The following is a 19519-nucleotide window of genomic DNA, read 5'->3' on the forward strand; positions in this document are numbered from 1 at the left end:
CACTGCAATTGTGATACAGTGAATTATATGTGAAAAAATCAGTCTGTAAATTTTGGGGGGGGAAATTACTTATGTCATGCACAAAGTAGATGTCCTAACCGACTTGCCAAAACGAGTTTGTTAACAAGAAATGTGTGAAGTGGTGAAAAACAAGTTTTAATGACTCCAACCTAAGTGTATGAAAACTTCCGACTTCAACTATATCTTAGGTCTAGACTTGTTCACCAGCCTGGGGTTCTCTCTGTTTGACATCAGTGGGTCAGCGATCCAGCACATCGCCTTTCCCTTTGGTGTAGGGCCTTGACAGCGTTCACACATAAGCCCCTCCTCGAACCTACAGTGACTCCAGTCATTCAACCTCTACGCCGTATTCCACTGGCTTTACGTGAGGGGGTCACTAAGGATCTACAGAAGCAGCTGGAGGATGGATTCATCGAGCCAACTTGGTCATCGCTAAAAAGAAGTCTGGAGAGATGCAGGTCTGCTTGGACCTGAGACCGGTCAACAAGGCCATCATACCTGATCGGTACCCTCTGCTGACCATGGAGGAGCTGACCACTTACTTCTATGAGTTGACGGTCTTCACAAAGCTGGACCTTCGCAAGAGCTAACTCCAAGTTCCCCTACACCCAGAGAGTAGGAACCTGACAGCCTTTGTCACTCATATCGGGGTGTTCCACTACACATGCCTTTTGGTCTCATTTCGGCCCCCAGCTATTTCCAGAAGATAATGTCCACCAGTCTCTGGAGTGGCTGTCTACTTGGATGACATCAGCATCCATGTCCCCAACACTGCCGTCCATAATGAATGTCTGCAAGCAGCCTTCACAGCGCTCAGTCAACAGAACCTCACACTCAACACTGACAAGTGCCTGTTCTCAGTGCCAGAGATCAACTTTGTTGGGTTCTGCGTATCAGCCTGAGGGCTCTCGCCGCTGCAGTCAAACGTGGAAGCTATCCATCGTGTCCCAGAATGGACATCTGCTACACAACTTAACTCATTTCTGGGAAAGATGGGTTACTACATGCGCTTCCTGCCCCAGTACTCGGCCATCACTTCCCCTCTGTGTCAGCAATAGAAGAAGGAGGTGCACAGGCTATCCACTCTCTCGAAGAACTGCTGATCATTTAACCTGTCCTGGCCCACTTTAACCTCACCAACCCAACTCTGGTCACCTGTGACACGTCAGCCACAGCAGTGGGAGCGGCCCTCTCTCAGCTTCAGGACGGTGTTGAGAAGCCAGTGGCTTTCGCATCTTGCGCATCTCACCCACCGAAAGTACTCCGTTGGAGAGAGGGAGGCACTAGCATGTGTCTGGGCCTGCGAGCGGTGGCACATTAACCTTTACGGATGTTCTTTCATCCTGCGCACTGACCACCAGGGCCTCACAACCTTGGTGTCTACCTCCGGGTCAGGTCACAAGCCCCTCCGCATGTACCACTGGTCAGACCGCCTCCAGCATCATAACTTTAAGCTGCAGTTTACACCAGCCAGGGGAAATGTATTTGTATTTATTATGGATCCCCCGAGGCAGCAGCTACTCTTCCTGGGGTCCAGCCAAATTAAGGCAGTTATACAATTTTAAAAACATTACAATAAATTCACAGGTTTCACAACACACTGTGTGCCCTCAGGTCCCTACTCCATCACTACCACATATCTACAATACAACATCTATGTGTGTATAGTGTGTATGTTACTGTATGTGTGTTTATGCATGTGTCTGTGCCGATGTTTGTGTTGCTTCACAGTCCCCCCGTTCCATAAGGTGTATTTTTTATCTATTTTTACTGCTTGCATCAGTTACTTGATGTGGAACAGAGTTCAAACAGTAGTTCAAACAGACAGCTTGGTGCATTCAACATGTCAATACCTCTCATAAACACAAGTAGTGATGAAGTGAATCTCTGCTCCACTTTGAGCCAGGCAAGATTGACATGCATATTATTAATGTTAGCTGTCTGTGTACATCCAACCGTGCTGCCCTGTTCTGAGCCAATTGCAATTTTCCTAAGTCCCTTTTTTTGGCACCTGACAACACGACTGAACAGTAGTCCAGTTGCGAAAAAGCTAGGGCCTGTAAGACCTGCCTTGTTAATAGTGCTGTTAACCTCTACAGGATCGGTGTCTCCCCCATGGGATGGTTGAGCTAACGTGCACTGATGTGATTAGCATGACATTGTAAGTAACAATAACATTTCCCAGGATATAGCCTGTCTTATGGGCAGAAAGCTTAAATTATTGTTAATCTAACTGCACTGTCCAATTTACAGTAGCTATTACAGTGAAAAAAATACCATGCTATTGTTTGAGGAGCGTGCACAACAACAAAAAACTTTTATCACGGCAACTGGTTGGATACATTCACCTCTGAAGGTAAATAATGTACTTACATTCAGTAATCTTACTCTGATTTGTCATCCTGAGGGTCGCAGAGATAAAATGTAGCTTAGTTTTGTTTGAGAAAAATACATTTTTATATTCAAATGTAGGAACTGGGTTCTACAGTTTGAACCCCTGCTGTGTCTGTGGTGGTGGTTTCAATGCATCCAATGGCGGTGTCCGCCGTAAACTAACACAATGAGCTGCTTGTGGATTTCAAATCAAATCAACGTTTATTGGTTAGGTACACAGATTTGCAGATTTTATCGCAGTTGCAGCAAAATGCTTGTTTTTCGAGCTACAATAGTGCAATAATAATACACAACAATAGAAGCCAGGCATGAAATGCATCTCATCTGTGCAGTTGCAGTAGGTGTGATGTCTACTCTTCACCAGCAGATGGTAGCAAAGACAAAGTAATGATTCAGAGACGTTCTCTTCTGCTCTTCCCGAGGCTGCTGTCATTGTCCAACTGGGAAGGAAATACACAAGATGTTGAATCACCATTTTGACCTGTTTTGATGTTATGTGCAGTTGTATTGCATAATATGCAGTTGACAACATTTTGTAATCAAAAGGAAAAGTTTATTATTGCATAAAGTATTGGCAAAGTAAGTGCTTCCTCTTTCATTGTGATTGCTAAACCTCAGATCATGATAACATTTAGCAGATTAGACAGATTACTGTATTGATCAACATGAGATTAGAGGTAAATATCTAAATCCTCATATCTAACTCTATCTAGGAGTCACTGTTGTAAGCCTAAATGACTAAATCCTCTCTTAGAGACAGATTTTTTAAAAAGTAGTTGAAGGGAAAAAAAGAAAAGTCTTCAGAGTTCATTAAGTGTTGGTGGAAACAATGGTGGAGAGGCAGGGCAGGCTGCAGGGAACACACACACACACAGAGAGAGAGAGACACACACTGGCGTTGTCATTAATCATGGCTGACAAGGAGCTGGGGTCAGAGGTGGGAGAGCTGCCAGAGACTCTGTTACTGATTTATACTGGTACTCTCACTCGGAGGAGGAGGAGGGGGAGATGTGGGAGAGAAGGAGGGGAGAGCGAGATTGAGGGAGGTTGTACACAGCTTGCTCGGAGTAAAGCAGTAACAAACATAACTGTGTAGAAGTTATGTAACCACTATAAAATCTAAACTCTACCATCTATCATTAGTAGACACTTTAATGCCGCTGCTACCGATAATTGTCTCTCTCTCTCAACATCTCCAGCTGTATTCAACCCTGCCTGTCAACTCCACCACCAAAGGGAAAAAAAGGCAGGGAGAGAGAGAAAGAAAGAAAAGGAAGAGAGTGAAAAGACTAGTTATGTTGCCTGTGACTGGGGGAGATTGAGTCTCTGTTAAGTGCTCAGCTTGAAAGCATGTCTGGTCTCATTACATGTCAGTAGTAACAATAGTGGAGTGGCAGTGAAGAGAGGTTGGAGTCCCCTGGTCATAAATCACTCTGCTACAGATGCTTGACAGGCTGGGAAACGAACACAACCACAGCACAGGGTAGGGTAGGGAGGCCAGGCAGCCAAGTCTCCACACTGCACAGACACACACCTTGGCTTGGATATACACACACGTGCACGCTCACATGCACAAGCTCAAGGCAAGCCATAAAAGCACTGACACAATCTTCTAAAGAAGGGGAGTTTTTAGGAGTAGGCGTCAGCCCTGGCTTACCGGAGATACTTTATCAGTGTGTGTCTCTTTGGTATATGTGTGTGTGTGTGTGTGTGTGTGTGTGTGTGTGTGTGTGTGTGTGTGTGTGGTGCTTGTGCAATGGGGGAGGGGGGGTGGGGTCATTAATCAGGCCGATGACATGTAGAGCAGGAGGCCAAAGCTCCTCATGACTTACATACAGATGCTGCTGCTACTGCTGCTGACCACTCTCAATGCACTGGAGGTACAGAGCCACAGCACACACTCAGTGTCTGTGGCTCTCATCTGTTCAACTCCTTCAGTGTTGGTGTCCTGAGCCTGGCAGCTCCTCTAACCCACACACCTACTTTTTCCCTCCCTACATGATTGATGTTGTTTCTCCCTGCTCACACCTGATGTTGTGTGGCCTCCGACTTTTACATTTTAATGTACCGCTTTGGTTTTCGACCATTATTGATTTGGTATTTTAATACAAACGCATTTTTTTCATAGAAAGTGCCTATTTCTCTCAGCTACATTTTCTCCTTACATGCACAGTCGTTTTTTATAATAATATCAAGCTGTTTTTATCTTGCAGGAAGGGATGATAATTCTGAATGTACTCCAGTTACAGCCATTCCATCACGCACAAGTTACCAGAAGCAATATCTGTCATTGTGCTTCCTTCATCCAGTGTTGGAATAAGCGAAGCCTTATAACGTGAGGAAAGAAGAACTAATGGTCTGTCTCGTTCCTTTCCCCATCCACTGCCATGAAATCATCCAGACACACACACACACACACACACACACACACACACACACACACACACACAGCTGCTTGTATAATGACATGAAGCTGACAGGGTCTGAATGGTTGTTTCATCATCCCCAGCCAGTAAATGAGTGGGTCCGGCAGGTGTGAGTCCATGTTGAGAGATGACTCCTTATCAAGTCCCCCAACATGATCTGGAGAACATCTGGAGCTCTGAGGTTTCTGCCAACAGATGCTCGAAGGCACCACCCCCAGGACATACAGTATGAGCTAGTTTTCATAAAAGTATATATATTTTTTTTTAAATGGCCTTGTCTTTTTTCGGTCTTACTAGTCTACCAGGTGATCTCTGAGTAGCATAATTTACCACCTGTTAAAAATGCATTTAATTTAGTCTAGCATTAGAAGGAAAGCATTCTTATTTTCCAAGATATGCCAAGTGTCAGCTGAAACAAAAGGTTAACTGTTATGTACAAATAGCAGTAGTATTAGTACTGGCTGAAAGGGCAGTGAGGGGTAAGAGGCGGACGCAGTCTGAAACAGAGGAAATCACGGTTGTTAAGAGGTATGAGGGGTGTAAAGTTATGCTGTGGCACACTGGTAATTATCATCATAACTCACTCACTGTCCAATACACACAATTAATCACACTGGAATAGCAAATGAACACACACACATGCACACACCCCCACGCACACACACGTACACATGCACACACATACCCAAACACACACAAGCTGGTCCATAAATCAGTGTGTGGGTGCGTGTGGTTTAACTCTGTTGTTTAGTCTGAGTGGCTTCGCTCTCAGTCATTAATCATAATGACAGACTGAAAACACATCTCCCCTTTAATGACTGTATTTGGGTAATCACGTCTGCTTATTTCCATACACGCCTCTCTCTTTTCTTCTCTCTGTTTCTCTTTCACTCTCTCGATCACTCTCTCTGTTTTGCTCCCTCTTCTTTCTCTGTTTCTCTCTGTCTCCACTCTTTCGGTCTCTCTTACTCTTTCATGTGTATCTTTGTCTGATACAGTGAGGGAAAAAAGTATTTGATCCCCTGCTGATTTTGTACGTTTGCCCACTGACAAAGAAATTATCAGTCCATAATTCTAATGGTAGGTTTATTTGAACAGTGAGAAACAGAATAACAACAAAAAAAATCCAGAAAAACGCATGTCAAAAATGTTATAAATTGATTTGCATTTTAATGATGGAAATAAGTATTTGACCCCCTCTCAATCAGAAAGATTTCTGGCTCCCAGATGTCTTTTATACAGGTAACGAGCTGAGATTAGGAGCACACTCTTAAAGGGAGTACTCCTAATCTCAGTTTGTTACCTGTATAAAACACACCTGTCCACAGAAGCAATCAATCAATCAGATTCCAAACTCTCCACCATGGCCAAGACCAAGGAGCTTTCCAAGGATGTCAGGGACAAGATTGTAGACCTACACAAGGCTGGAATGGGCTACAAGACCATCGCCAAGCAGCTTGGTGAGAAGGTGACAACAGTTGGTGCAATTATTCGCAAATGGAAGAAACACAAAAGAACTGTCAATCTCCCTCGGCCTGGGGCTCCATGCAAGATCTCACCTCGTGGATTTGCAATGATCATGAGAACGGTGAGGAATCAGCCCAGAACTACACGGGAGGATCTTGTCAATGATCTCAAGGCAGCTGGGACCATAGTCACCAAGAAAACAATTGGTAACACACTACGCTGTGAAGGACTGAAATCCTGCACATATACATGCCCATCTGAAGTTTGCCAATGAACATCTGAATGATTCAGAGGACAACTGGGTGAATGTGTTGTGGTCAGATGAGACCAAAATGGAGCTCTTTGGCATCAACTCAACTCGCCGTGTTTGGAGGAGGAGGAATGCTGCCTATGACCCCAAGAACACCATCCCCACCGTCAAACATGGAGGTGGAAACATTATGCTTTGGGGGTGTTTTTCTGCTAAGGGGACAGGACAACTTCACTGCATCAAAGGGACGATGGATGGGGCCATATGCTGTCAAATCTTGGGTGAGAACCTCCTTCCCTCAGCCAGGGCATTGAAAATGGGTCGTGGATGGATATTCCAGCATGACAATGACCCAAAACACACAGCCAAGGCAACAAAGGAGTGGCTCAAGAAGAAGCACATTAAGGTCCTGGAGTGGCCTAGCCAGTCTCCAGACCTTAATCCCATAGAAAATCTGTGGAGGGAGCTGAAGGTTTGAGTTGCCAAACGTCAGCCTCGAAACCTTAACCTGTCTGGGCTAGGGCGCAGTATTTTCACGGCCGGATGAAAAACGTACCCAATTTAAACAGGTTACTACTCTGGCCCAGAAACTAGAATATGCATAGTATTAGTATATTTGGATAGAAAACACTGACGTTTCTAAAACTGTTTGAATGGTGTCTGTGAGTATAACAGAACTCATATGGCAGGCAAAAACCTGAGAAAAATATAACCAGGAAATGAAAATCTGGTGCCTGTAGTTTTTTCAAGTCATTGCCAATCAAACACACAGTGAGTTAGGGTTCATTTTGCACTTCCTAAGGCTTCCACTAGATGTCAACAGTCTTTAGAAAGTTGTTTGAGGCGTCTATGGTGAACAGAGAGCCAACAAAGGAAGTTGGAAGTTGTTGACCCAGGGAAGGACATCAGTTCATTGGTGCGCATTCACGCGAGAGTTAGCTGTGTTCCAAAACGTTTTTCCAAGACAATGGAATCGTCCGGTTGGAATATTACTGAAGTTTCACGTTAAAATGGCCTTAAAGATTGATGCTATACAACGTTTGAACGAACGTAAATATAACTTTTTTTTTACTTTTCGTCGTGACATTTTCCTCGCGCGTCCTACACTTTGAGTAGCTTACTGAACGCGCAAACAACATGGAGTTATTTGGACATAAATTATGAACTTTATCGAACAAAACAACATTTATTGTGGACCTGGGATTCCTGGAATTGCCTTCAGATGAAGATTATTAAAGGTAAGTGAATATTTCTAATGCTATTTATGCATTTAGATGACTCCAAAATGGCGGGTATCTGTAATTGCCTGATGTATTTTTCTGAGCGCAGTACTCAGATTATTGCAGAGTGTGCTTTCCCTTTGCAGAGATGTTAATCTATAATTATTTGAATAACAGTTTAATATTTTATCAACGTTTATAATGAGTATTTCTGTAAATTTTTGTGCTGATTCACCGGGAGTTTTGGGGGGGAAAATATTTTCTGAACGTCACGCGTCAATGTAAAACGGGGTTTTTGGATATAAATATGAACTTGATAGAACAAAATATGCATGTATTGTTTAACCTCTATGGGCTAGGTGGGACGCTTGCGTCCCACCTACGTAACAGCCACTGGCAGCCTGTGGCGCGATTTTCAAAACGTTAAAAATCTTATTACTTCAATTTCTCAAACATATGACTATTTTACAGCTATTTAAAGACAAGACTCTCGTTAATCTAACCACACTGTCCGATTTCAAAAAGGCTTTACAACGAAAGCAAAACATTAGATTATGTCAGCAGAGTACCAAGCCAGAAATAATCAGACACCCATTTTTCAAGCCAGCATATAATGTCACCAAAACCCAGAAGACAGCTAAATGCAGCACTCACCTTTGATGATCTTCATCAGATGACAACCCTAGGACATTATGTTATACAATACATGCATGTTTTGTTCAATCAAGTTCATATTTATATCAAAAACCAGCTTTTTACATTAGCATGTGACGTTCAGAACTAGCATACCCCCCGCAAACCTCCGGGGAATTCGCTAACATTTTACTAAATTACTCACGATAAACGTTCACAAAAAGCATAACAATTATTTTAAGAATTATAGATACAGACCTCCTCTATGCACTCGATATGTCCGATTTTAAAATAGCTTTTTGGTGAAAGCACATTTTGCAATATTCTAAGTACATAGCCCAGGCATCACGGGCTCGCTATTTAGACACCCGGCAAGTTTAGCACTCACCATAATCATATTTACTATTATAAAAGTTTGATTACCTTTTGTTGTCTTCGTCAGAATGCACACCCAGGACTGCTACTTCAATAACAAATGTTGGTTTGGTCCAAAATAATCCATCGTTATATCCGAATAGCGGCGTTTTGTTCGTGCGTTCCAGACACTATCCGAAATAGTAAGGAAGTGTCGCACGCATGGCGCAATTCGTGACAATAAAATTCTAAATATTCCATTACCGTACTTCGAAGCATGTCAACCGCTGTTTAAAATCAATTTTTACGACATTTTTCTCGTAGAAAAGCGATAATATTCCAACAGGGAATCTCCTTTTTGGCAAACAGAGGAAAAAATCCCAAAGGCGGGGGCGGTCGGGTCACGCGCCTAAGCCCAGTGTCCCTTGATCGGCCACTTGAGAAAGGCGATAATGTGTTTCAGCCTGGGGCTGGAATGACGACATTCTGTTTTTTCCCGGGCTCTGAGCGCCTATGGACGACGTGGGAAGTGTCACGTTAGAGCAGAGATCCTTAGTAAATGATAGAGATGGAAAAGAAGTTCAAGAAATGGTCAGACAGGCCACTTCCTGTAAAGGAATCTCTCAGGTTTTGACCTGCCATTTGAGTTCTGTTATACTCACAGACACCATTCAAACAGTTTTAGAAAATTTAGGGTGTTTTCTATCCATATGTAATAAGTATATGCATATTCTAGTTACTGGGTAGGAGTGGTAACCAGATTAAATCGGGTATGTTTTTTATCCAGCCGTGTCAATACTGCCCCCTAGCCCTAACAGGCTAACATAATGTCCTAGGAGTGTCATCTGACGAAGATTGTCAAAGGTTAGTGTATAATTTTAGCTGGTTATCTGCTTTTGGTGACGCTTGTCCTTGCATTGAAAATGGCTGTGTGTAATTTTTTGTCTATGTACTGTCCTAACATAATCTAACTTTATGCTTTCGTCATAAAGCCTTTTTGAAATAGGACAACGTGGTTGGATTAAGGAGATGTTTATCTATAAAATGGTGTAAAATAGTTGTATGTTTGAGAAATTAGAATTACGACATTTTGTTTTTTTCGAATTTGGCGCTCTGATTTTTCACTGGCTGTTGAATAGTGTGACACTTGCGTCCCACTAGCCCAGAGAAGTTAATGACTTGGAGAAGATCTGCAAAGAGGAGTGGGACAAAATCCCTCCTGAGATGTGTGCAAACCTGGTGGCCAACTACAAGAAAAGTCTGACCTCTGTGATTACCAACAAGGGTTTTGCCACCAAGTACTAAGTCATGTTTTGCAGAGGGGTCAAATACTTTTTTCCCTCATTAAAATGCAAATCATTCTATAAAATTTTTTACATGCGTTTTTCTGTATTTTTTTGTTGTTATTCTGTCTCTCACTGTTCAAATAAACCTAACATTAAAATTATAGACTGATAATTTCTTTGTCAGTGGGCAAACGTACAAAATCAGCAGGGGATCAAATGCTTTTTTCCCTCACTGTAGGTGTATCTGAAGAACTTGTTTCTGTGGACATTGAAGCCTGCCTGATTGTTCAAGAGAGCATCTTAGCTCATCTCTGACCTCACAATGTATCTGTGGTGTGGCGCCTGTTCGGGGTCACAGTGGGTAATTAGCCCGGGTTAGCTCCATAAAGAGTCTGAATCAACCTCCGGGAATGAGAGAATGTGCCTGAGAGCTTGCTGAGGAGGAAGGCTGGGAGAGGATGGTGTCACTCCGGCCGGGTGTGCGGCTAACCCACAAGCCCCCGTTAGCCTCCACTAACCCTCCAGGTCTCCAGGCCTGATCTACTCACTGCCAAGGCACGTTTTTCCACCGTCAGCCCAGTGGTGATGCATGAGAACTGACAGCCCAGCCGGGATCCCTGAGAGAGTGTGTGTGTGTGTGTGTGTGTGTGTGTGTGTGTGTGTGTGTGTGTGTGTGTGTGTGTGTGTGTGTGTGTGTGTGTGTGTGTGTGTGCGCGTGCGGGTGACACAGCCAGATCATAACCAGCTGCAGCCATAAGCATTAACAGGGAAACCATAATTGCCAATGCCCTCTTGTGCACTGCTGAACTCACTGTGGCCGCACTCTCACATGTCAAGCTGGAGGGAGGGAGAGAGACAAACCCAGAGAGAGACGGAGACAGTCAATGGAAAGGGAAGGTCGAGGGAGCAACGCCCTGTTTCAGAACATAAATTGTAGGGCAGGTTAATTTGCTGTTGGATTTGGGTAATTTACCACAGAGCTGAATGATGGATGGACCTGTCCTCTGTGGTTCTCTGAGATTTCATGGCATGTAGTCACACAAACACACATACACAGACACAAACACACATGCGGACACGTGCGTGCGCGCACGGACACACACACACACACACACACACACACACACACACACGGGTTGGGTTGCCAGGGCTCAGGGCGTTGACCAAGGAACATGTATTTTCAATATGTTTCCCCTCAGCTCTGGTCTGCTCTGTCTGTGGGTGGATGTAAGTAATGGGCTGTGTGATGGTTTTGGGAACATTAATCCAACATGTCTGACATCTGTGTGCTCTTTATTCTTGGACCACTTGAAAAGACCTTTCACAGAGATGAGTGATGAAGTGATAGAGTTGGAGAGAGAAAGAGGGTGAAAGAAAGAGGGAAAAGGAGGAGTGTGTTGGTGATCTCATTTAGAGCTTGCAGAAGAGAAGACAGAAGAGACATCAAGACAGATGTCTGTGGTGTGTGGTCCGTGCCCTGACAAGGCTCCCAGCTCCCACATGGTGAGCAAATAGTTTCTATATTGTATCTCTGGAAACTGAGGGGCTGTTTGTGTGTGTGTGTGTCTGTGTCTGTGTTAGCTGCATGTGGGTCTACCTCTCCTACCTGTACACCCTCTCTCTCGCTCTCTCTCTCTCTTCCTTTCAGGTCCTGTTGGTGGAGAGATAGTGAGATGGATGGAGAGGTGGAGACTTGCTGTGTAATGGAGGAGCTGCTCTACACTCCGTCATCGTTAATCACTAGGGCAGTCAGCTGTCCGCCCAGGTCTCACCTCTCACAGCGATGTGTGTTTATGCGTGTATATATCCTAAACATTTTTCTCCCCATACTATTAGGTCCTGTTTTAGCTTAGTGTTGCTTGGGGGGGACTGAATTGCACGTAACGCATGCACTCCAGCAGCAGCTGCGGTGTAAAAGACGACGTGTGAGTGCTGATATCTGCCGTCAGCATTAGCCATCAGCGAGATGGATGGACAGAGTGATGGATGAGGGGAGGAAGGGGAAGAAAGGAATGATGGATGAATTGGATAAATTGGATAAATGAGTAATGGATGAGTAATGGATGAGTAACAACAAAATGGAAAATGGCACGGCTATTCATTTCTCCCCCGAGATAAGATAGAGAGGCTTTTAAATTCAATTCTCTGTCCTTACTTTTATTGAGGCCCAGCTGGTATTGTTTCCCTGTGTCTGTCTCTCGGGTTCTGTTGGGGTTTCCCATCGGGAACAACAGATGGGTTTCACTCAGAGACTTTAGGTGGTGACAGAGACAGTTTCAATCAAACAAAGAGACTTGACTGGGAGACTATAGGTAGGCTTTGCTGGCAGCAAATATTTGCCGAAAACCTGTAAAACTGTTCACTTACGAGGCAGACACTTTTCATAGTCAGGGACATGGAATCCCCTCACACACACACATCTCTCAGACCTATAACAACAACCACTTTAAAGGACAATCTAACATCAGACATCATGTTGCGTCAAGTCCCTGTCAGTCAGTCAGGCTGCGGTCTGAGCGTCTTAACAACCTGATCTCTCCTATTTAAACCCCCAGGCTCTGCTACTTAACCGTGTCTCTCGGGGTTGTCTAGGCCAAACACCAAGGCTACAGAGGGTACATCAGACACCTGAAACCTGCTTTGCAACCCAACCATGAGCATCTCCTCTTGCTGCCCTCACAACGAACCCAGAACATATTTGATTAATTTAACCCTTTGTTTACTGGGTGACTCAGAACACATTAGCTTGAACAGCTACAGTACGTGGGTGGGGAGGGTTTGCAGAGATGTGTCAGAGGGATTGAAAGAGCCAATTGGAAGACACTGGAAACGGGAGCGGGTTCTAGGGTTTCCACAGTAACAGGGTGTTGTGACCCGGTGAGTCTGCCTGTCAGGACTGTGACTGACCACTGTGGGTCATCTATACTCCGACAGGGCCCCAACTGTGTCACGTAACCAGGAAACAGCATATTACCTCTGCCAATCACACACTGAGTTGCTGTAACCTGAGATGGACAGGGCCTTATCCTGAACATGACCAGACAGTCACAGTTTAGCTCTGATGCCTATCTGGACTTTACACAGACGTAGAGGAGGCTTGGACTCAAACTCTGCGGGTGGAGAAAGAGCTCATATGCTGCAAAAATTGACCCTTTCATTAACATCACAATGAGTCTGTCTGTCTGTCTGTCTGTCTGTCTGTCTGTCTGTGGAACACTAGCTGAAGGTAAAGCACACCCAAATCCTCCATCACCTGGTTGGGACAGTCTGTAGAACAATAGCACCTGGCACACAATACACACTGACAAAGGCTTGTCTGTCTTCCTCTGCCCTACCAGGGTTCTACCTGGAAGCAAAAGGGTGGTGTAAAGTGAATAAGCCTAGTGGTGTAAAATACTGAAGTGAAAATACTTGAAAGTACAACTTACGTCGTTTTTTTAAGTATCTGTACTTACCTGTAAATAAGACAATTGTGCTGTCTGGTTTGCTTAATATAAGGAATTTGCAATGATTTATACTTTACTTTTGACACTAAAGTATATTTTATTAATTACATTTACTTTTCATACCTAAGTATATTTAAAACAAAATAATTTGACTTTTACTCAAGTAGTACTTTAATGGGTGACTTTCACTTCAGTCCTTTTCTATTAAAGTATCTTCACTTTTACTATAACAATTGAGTACTTTTTCCACCACTGTTTCTACCTGGATCCAAAAAGTGTTCTTCAAAGGGTTCTCCTTTGAGGACAGCCTAAGAATTCTTAGATTATAGATCGCAACAACAAAAATTCTAAGAGTGTACAGAGTTATACCCTATACATTTGTTCTCAAACATTCAGAGGGTTGGTGGCATTTTGGTATTTCACATTTAAAGAATCTCACAGCTCTTATCCTGTTAGGGCTAGGGGGCAGCATTGACACGGCTGGATAAAAAACATACCCGATTTAATCTGGTTACCACTCCTACTCAGTAACTAGAATATGCATATACTTATTACATATGGATAGAAAACACCCTAAATGTTCTAAAACTGTTTGAATGGTGTCTGTGAGTATAACAGAACTCAAATGGCAGGTCAAAACCTGAGAGATTCCTTTACAGGAAGTGGCCTGTCTGACCATTTGTTGAACTTCTTTTCCATCTCTATCATTTACTAAGGATCTCTGCTCTAACGTGACACTTCCCACGTTGTCCATAGGCTCTCAGAGCCCGGGAAAAAACAGAATGTCGTCATTCCAGCCCCAGGCTGAAACACATTATCGCCTTTCTCAAGTGGCCCATCAAGAGACACTAGCTTATGCGCGTGACCCCGACCGCCCCCGCCTTTGGGATTTTTTCCTCTGTTTGCCGAAAAGGAGATTCCCTGTCGGAATATTATCGCTTTTCTACGAGAAAAATGTCGTAGCCTAGAGAGGTTTTAAACAAGGTTACATTTTTACTGTCTTTCAAAGTGATGAAAGAAGAAGTTGGCTATGTCTGCTGTGATGAATAGAACACAGGAATACCAGAGCCTGGCAGGGCCGTGGGAGTCAGAAAATCACTACACCACTTCCTGGGTTAGTCTGCAGTAGGGTTGCAAAGCTACCAGTAATTTTGCAAAGGTACTGGCATCTTCTGTAATTAATAGGTAATCATGTATTCACATATAGTATTCATTTTTTTTATATCTGTGTCCACATTGTCCATGACAGCCTAATTAATGAAAAGAAGTATCAGGGCTCAGGCTAAGACCCAGACGCAGGAGCCAGATAGTACAAGTCTGAGTTTATTATTGTTCAAGGGGCAGGCAAAAAGGTAAATCAAGGCAGGCAAAGGGTCATAATCCAAATCTGAGTCAGACAGGTTCAGGACGGCGGGCAGGATCAGGACAGGCAGAAAGGTCAGAACTGGGAAGACTAACAAAAACAAAACTAGAGCACGGGAAACCCGGGAACACGCTGGTAGGACTTGACAAGACGAACTGGCAACAGACAAACAGAAAACGCAGGTATTAATACACAGGGGATTATGGGGACAAATGAGAGACACCTGATGGGGGGTGGAGACAAGCACAAGACAGGTGAAAAAGATCAAGGTGTGGAAAGAGGAGACAAACAGATGTGAGACAGATTTAATTATAGACATTAAAAGTGGGATGTATACAGAGAGTGTGGGGCAACAGAAGGCGAACAGTAGAGGGGCTTAGGACCTTAGAGAAAAAGAGGGAAAGGCCTGATAAAAACGGGGGGGAAGACCCGTAGCACAACAGGGAAGGGTGTTGCGGGCATAAGAAGACTTGCTGCACCATGAGCTGGGCCGTCTCCTTAGCTGAGGGCAACTTAGGAAGGGGAATAAAATGGGCGGCTTTGGAAAACCTGTCCACTACCATAAGGATGGTGGTGTTGCCATCTGACGGAGGGAGGCATGTGACGAAGTCCAAGGATATGGGACCAGGGGCAGTGAGGGACAGGGAGTGTTGATGGAGGCCAGCCGGAGCTTGCCGCAGAGTCTTGTTCTGTGCACACACAGTACAGGCAGCAACGAACGCAGAGATGTCAGGAACCATGGTGGGCCACCAAAAACATTGTCGAACGAATCTCATGGTCCGACGGGAGCCAGGATGACAGGTGAGTCTCGAGGAATTTCAGGGTCTCACCTTGTCAGGGTCCATTTGAATATTACCTGCAGCAATGACGTATCCTAGGAAGGTGATGCTGGAGCGATGGAACTCACAGGTACAGGACGGCGGGCAGGATCAGGATAGGCAGAAAGGTCAGAACTGGGAACACTAATTAAAACAAAAACTAGAGCACAGGAAACACGGGAACTGGTAGGACTTGATGGGACAAGATGAATTGGGAACAGACAAACAGAAAATGCAGGTATAAATACACAGGCGATAATGGGGACAAACAGGAGACACCTGGTGGGGGGTGGAGACAAGCACAAGACAGGTGAAACATATCAGGGTGTAACAGAAAGCATCTAATCAACAATGGGATTATTTTAAATTAACTCTGCAACTCTTGTCAGAACAGCAATTACAAGATGATGTTATAATGCTGTTATTGCATCAAATGGTTGTTTTATGCAACAGAATAAGGGGTTGTTAGAACACTCACCTGTGTGTTCTACTGAGTATAGGCCTCTGGGAGATTTAACAATGACAGAAGATTTACGATGTCTTTTGGTGATAAGCCTAACAAGACCGCATTCCATAGCATGAGTTAATGTGTTTATCTATAAGGTACCAGGGAGAGATGGCTCGGGGCCAGACCCTGGTTTCTACACAATGAGAATATGTTTTTACAAGAGATACTGTCTGCTGTGAATTATAAGTATATTTTATACGAATCTTAACCTTGTAACCCATTCCATACATCTGTTGTTTGTCATGAATATCCAGAAGGATGGACTTTCCTATAAAATGCTGTGGCTCAAACCAGCTGGTTGAGTTCTCAGTGATCACCTCCAGGGGTGATTACTGACCAGCTCCACTACTGCAGCAATTAAATAATAAGGTTTGATTGTTTTGAAGAAATCTAAAAGTCTCTCATTTTGATTACAATAATTCCACGACACTCTTCCAACTATTAACTTTTTTTCACAACTACCACCAGTTTCGTGCTAAAACATTAACAACAAAGACATATTGACATAATAAAATAAATAAAAGTGTGTCAAAAAAAATATAAAGGATATTCCATGCTGAAACCCTCATATTAACTCCCAATGCTATTGACTACGTTTATATTTAGGATAATGTTTTACAGATGTCACTAAAATCTTTTATTTAAAAATCATTGTATTTGAATATTTTATGTATTTGACATGTGATAATGCCACACAGAGGGCCAGGGATAATTCCAGACATTATCTGATAAATTGCATTTAAAAAAGTTACCCAAATTCTGGTAGTTTACTGGTCAACTTTGAACGTTTCTGGTAATGTACCCTCCCTTTACAACCCTTGTCTCCAGAGAGATACAGTGCATTCAGAAAGTATTCGAACCCCTCAACTTTTTCCACCTTTGGTTAAGTTACAGCCTTATTCTAAAATTGATTAAATCATTTTTTCCCTCACCAATCTACACACAACACACCATAATGACAAAGCAAAAATATTTTTGTTGACATTTTAAAAAAGAAACATTGAAATGTTATGTTTACATAAGTATTCAGACCCTTTACTAAGTACTTTGTTGAAGCACCTTTGTCAGTGATTACAGCCTCGAGTCTTCTTGGGTATGACGCTACAAGCTTGGCACACCTGTATTTGGGGAGTTTCTCCCTTTCGTCTGTGCAGATCCTCTCTCAAGCTCTGTCAGGTTGGATGGGGGGCATCACTGCACAGCTATTTACAAGGTCTCTCCAGAGATGTTCGATCGGGTTCAAGTCCAGGCTATGGCTTGGCCACTCAAGGACATTCAGAGACTTGTCCTGAAGCCACTCCTGCGTTGTCTTGGCTGTGTGCTTAGAGTTGTTGTCTTGTTGGAAGGTGAACCTTCGCACCAGTATGAGGTCTGGAGCAGGTTTTCATCAAGGATCTCTCTGTACTTTGCTCCGTTCATCCTTCCCTCAATCCTGACTAGTCTCCCAGTCACTGCCTCTGATAAACATTTCCACAGCATGATGCTGCCACCACCATGCTTCACCGTAGGGATGGTGCCAGGTTCGGCAAACTCCAAGCGGGCTGTCATGTGCCTTTTACTGAGGAGTGGCTTCTGTCTGTCCACTCTACCATGGTGGAGGGCTGGACAGATAGTTTTCCTTCTGGAAGGTTCTCCCATCTCCACAAAGGTACTCTAGGGCTCTGTCAGAGTGACCATTGGGTTCTTGGTCACCTCCCTGACCAAGGCCCTTCTCCCTCGATTTGACAGTTTGGCTGGGCGGTCAGCTCTGGGAAGAGTCTTGGTGGTTCCAAACTTCTTCCATTTAAGAATGATGGAGGCAACTTTGTTCTTGGGGACCTTCAATGCTGCAGAAATGTTTTGGTCCCTTCCCCAGATCTGTGCCCCGACACAATCCTGTCTCGGAGCTCTACAGACAATTCCTTTGACCTCATGGCTTGGTTTTTGCTGTGACTTGCACTGTCAACTGTGGGACCGTATATATAAAGGTTTGTGCCTTTCCAAATCATGTCCGATCAATTGAATTTACCACAGAGGAAGTTGTAGAAACATCTCAAGATTGATCAACGGAAACTGGATGCACCTGAACTCAATTTTGAGTCTCATAGCAAAGGGTCTGAATACTTATGTAAATAAGGTATTTCTGCTTTGTAATAAATTTGCAAAAATTGTAATTATGGGGTATTGTGTGTAGCTTCATGATGAAATAAATGTAATTAACACATTTTAGAATGAGGCTGAGGTAATGAGGTAACAAAATGTGGAAAAGTGGGAGGGGTCTGAATACTTTCCAAATGCACTGTATGTACAGCTAAACTAGGACATAGAGTTCACCTTCTGAGATGTCAACAAAAACTGTTGAATACAAGGGGAGACACTTTGGTTTTAGATGTGGGGGGGACATGTATTGGCGGGGGTCTGGGGGTCCTCCCATTTTTGAGGGCATCTAAAGCTCATTTTCTGCATTTCTACACAATCTAATGTGACCCACAAAAAAAAATGCAAAAATGCCCACAGTCATCAAGTTAGGTAAGAGATCATTATTAACTATGTTTAAGTGATTGATAAGACTGAACTATATTTTTGTTCAGTGTAATTCATATCATAGGACTAATAGTACTGTAGAGCTCTTTTTACTTGCACACAATATATTTGGGTCACCCCGTCCTGCCCCTAGGGGTCCACGGCCCTGCAACGCTCCAAGCCAACACACCCCACTCAGCTTTAGGATCTTAGCGAAACATTCATTATTGTTTCAGGTGTGTTAGGCCAAGGCCAGAGTGACAACCAACATTATGGCAGACCCCCAGGGACAGGACTGAGCAGCCCAGCAGCTAGGGATTGCTTAAATAGGTATCTTCCCTGACGTGGGCATGTTTTCAATAAAGACTCCTTTTGTCGTACAGTATTCCATATAAGGCATCCAGACCTTATGAAAGTTGCACAGTATACCCTTCATCTTGTAATAAATCAAATCTAGTAACCTGACATTTCTTCCATCCATTGTGGGAGGATAACCAACCTTCCAATTAATGCCACTCCAGTTCTTAGCTGCTACTGTATAAATGCTAGGTTATACAGTTTATTCTGATAACAATCTCCAGTATCAACATTTCCAAGCAAACAAAAACCGGGAGAAGGGAGAATCTGTAGACATGCTGAGATAAAAGATCATACTCTTTGCCAGAATTCAGCCAGCCTTCACAAGACCATAACATATGGAAATATGTCCCCTTTAGTGTTTTACACCTCCAGCAGAGGAATGACATTTCTGAGTGCATGTAATTCCATTTCACAGACATATATAGTACGTTCTATGGATGGTCTTCAACTGCAGTAATTTATGTCTGAGAT

This window comes from Salmo salar, chromosome ssa11 (genome assembly GCF_905237065.1).
Source record: "Salmo salar chromosome ssa11, Ssal_v3.1, whole genome shotgun sequence".
Classification (NCBI taxonomy): domain Eukaryota; kingdom Metazoa; phylum Chordata; class Actinopteri; order Salmoniformes; family Salmonidae; genus Salmo; species Salmo salar.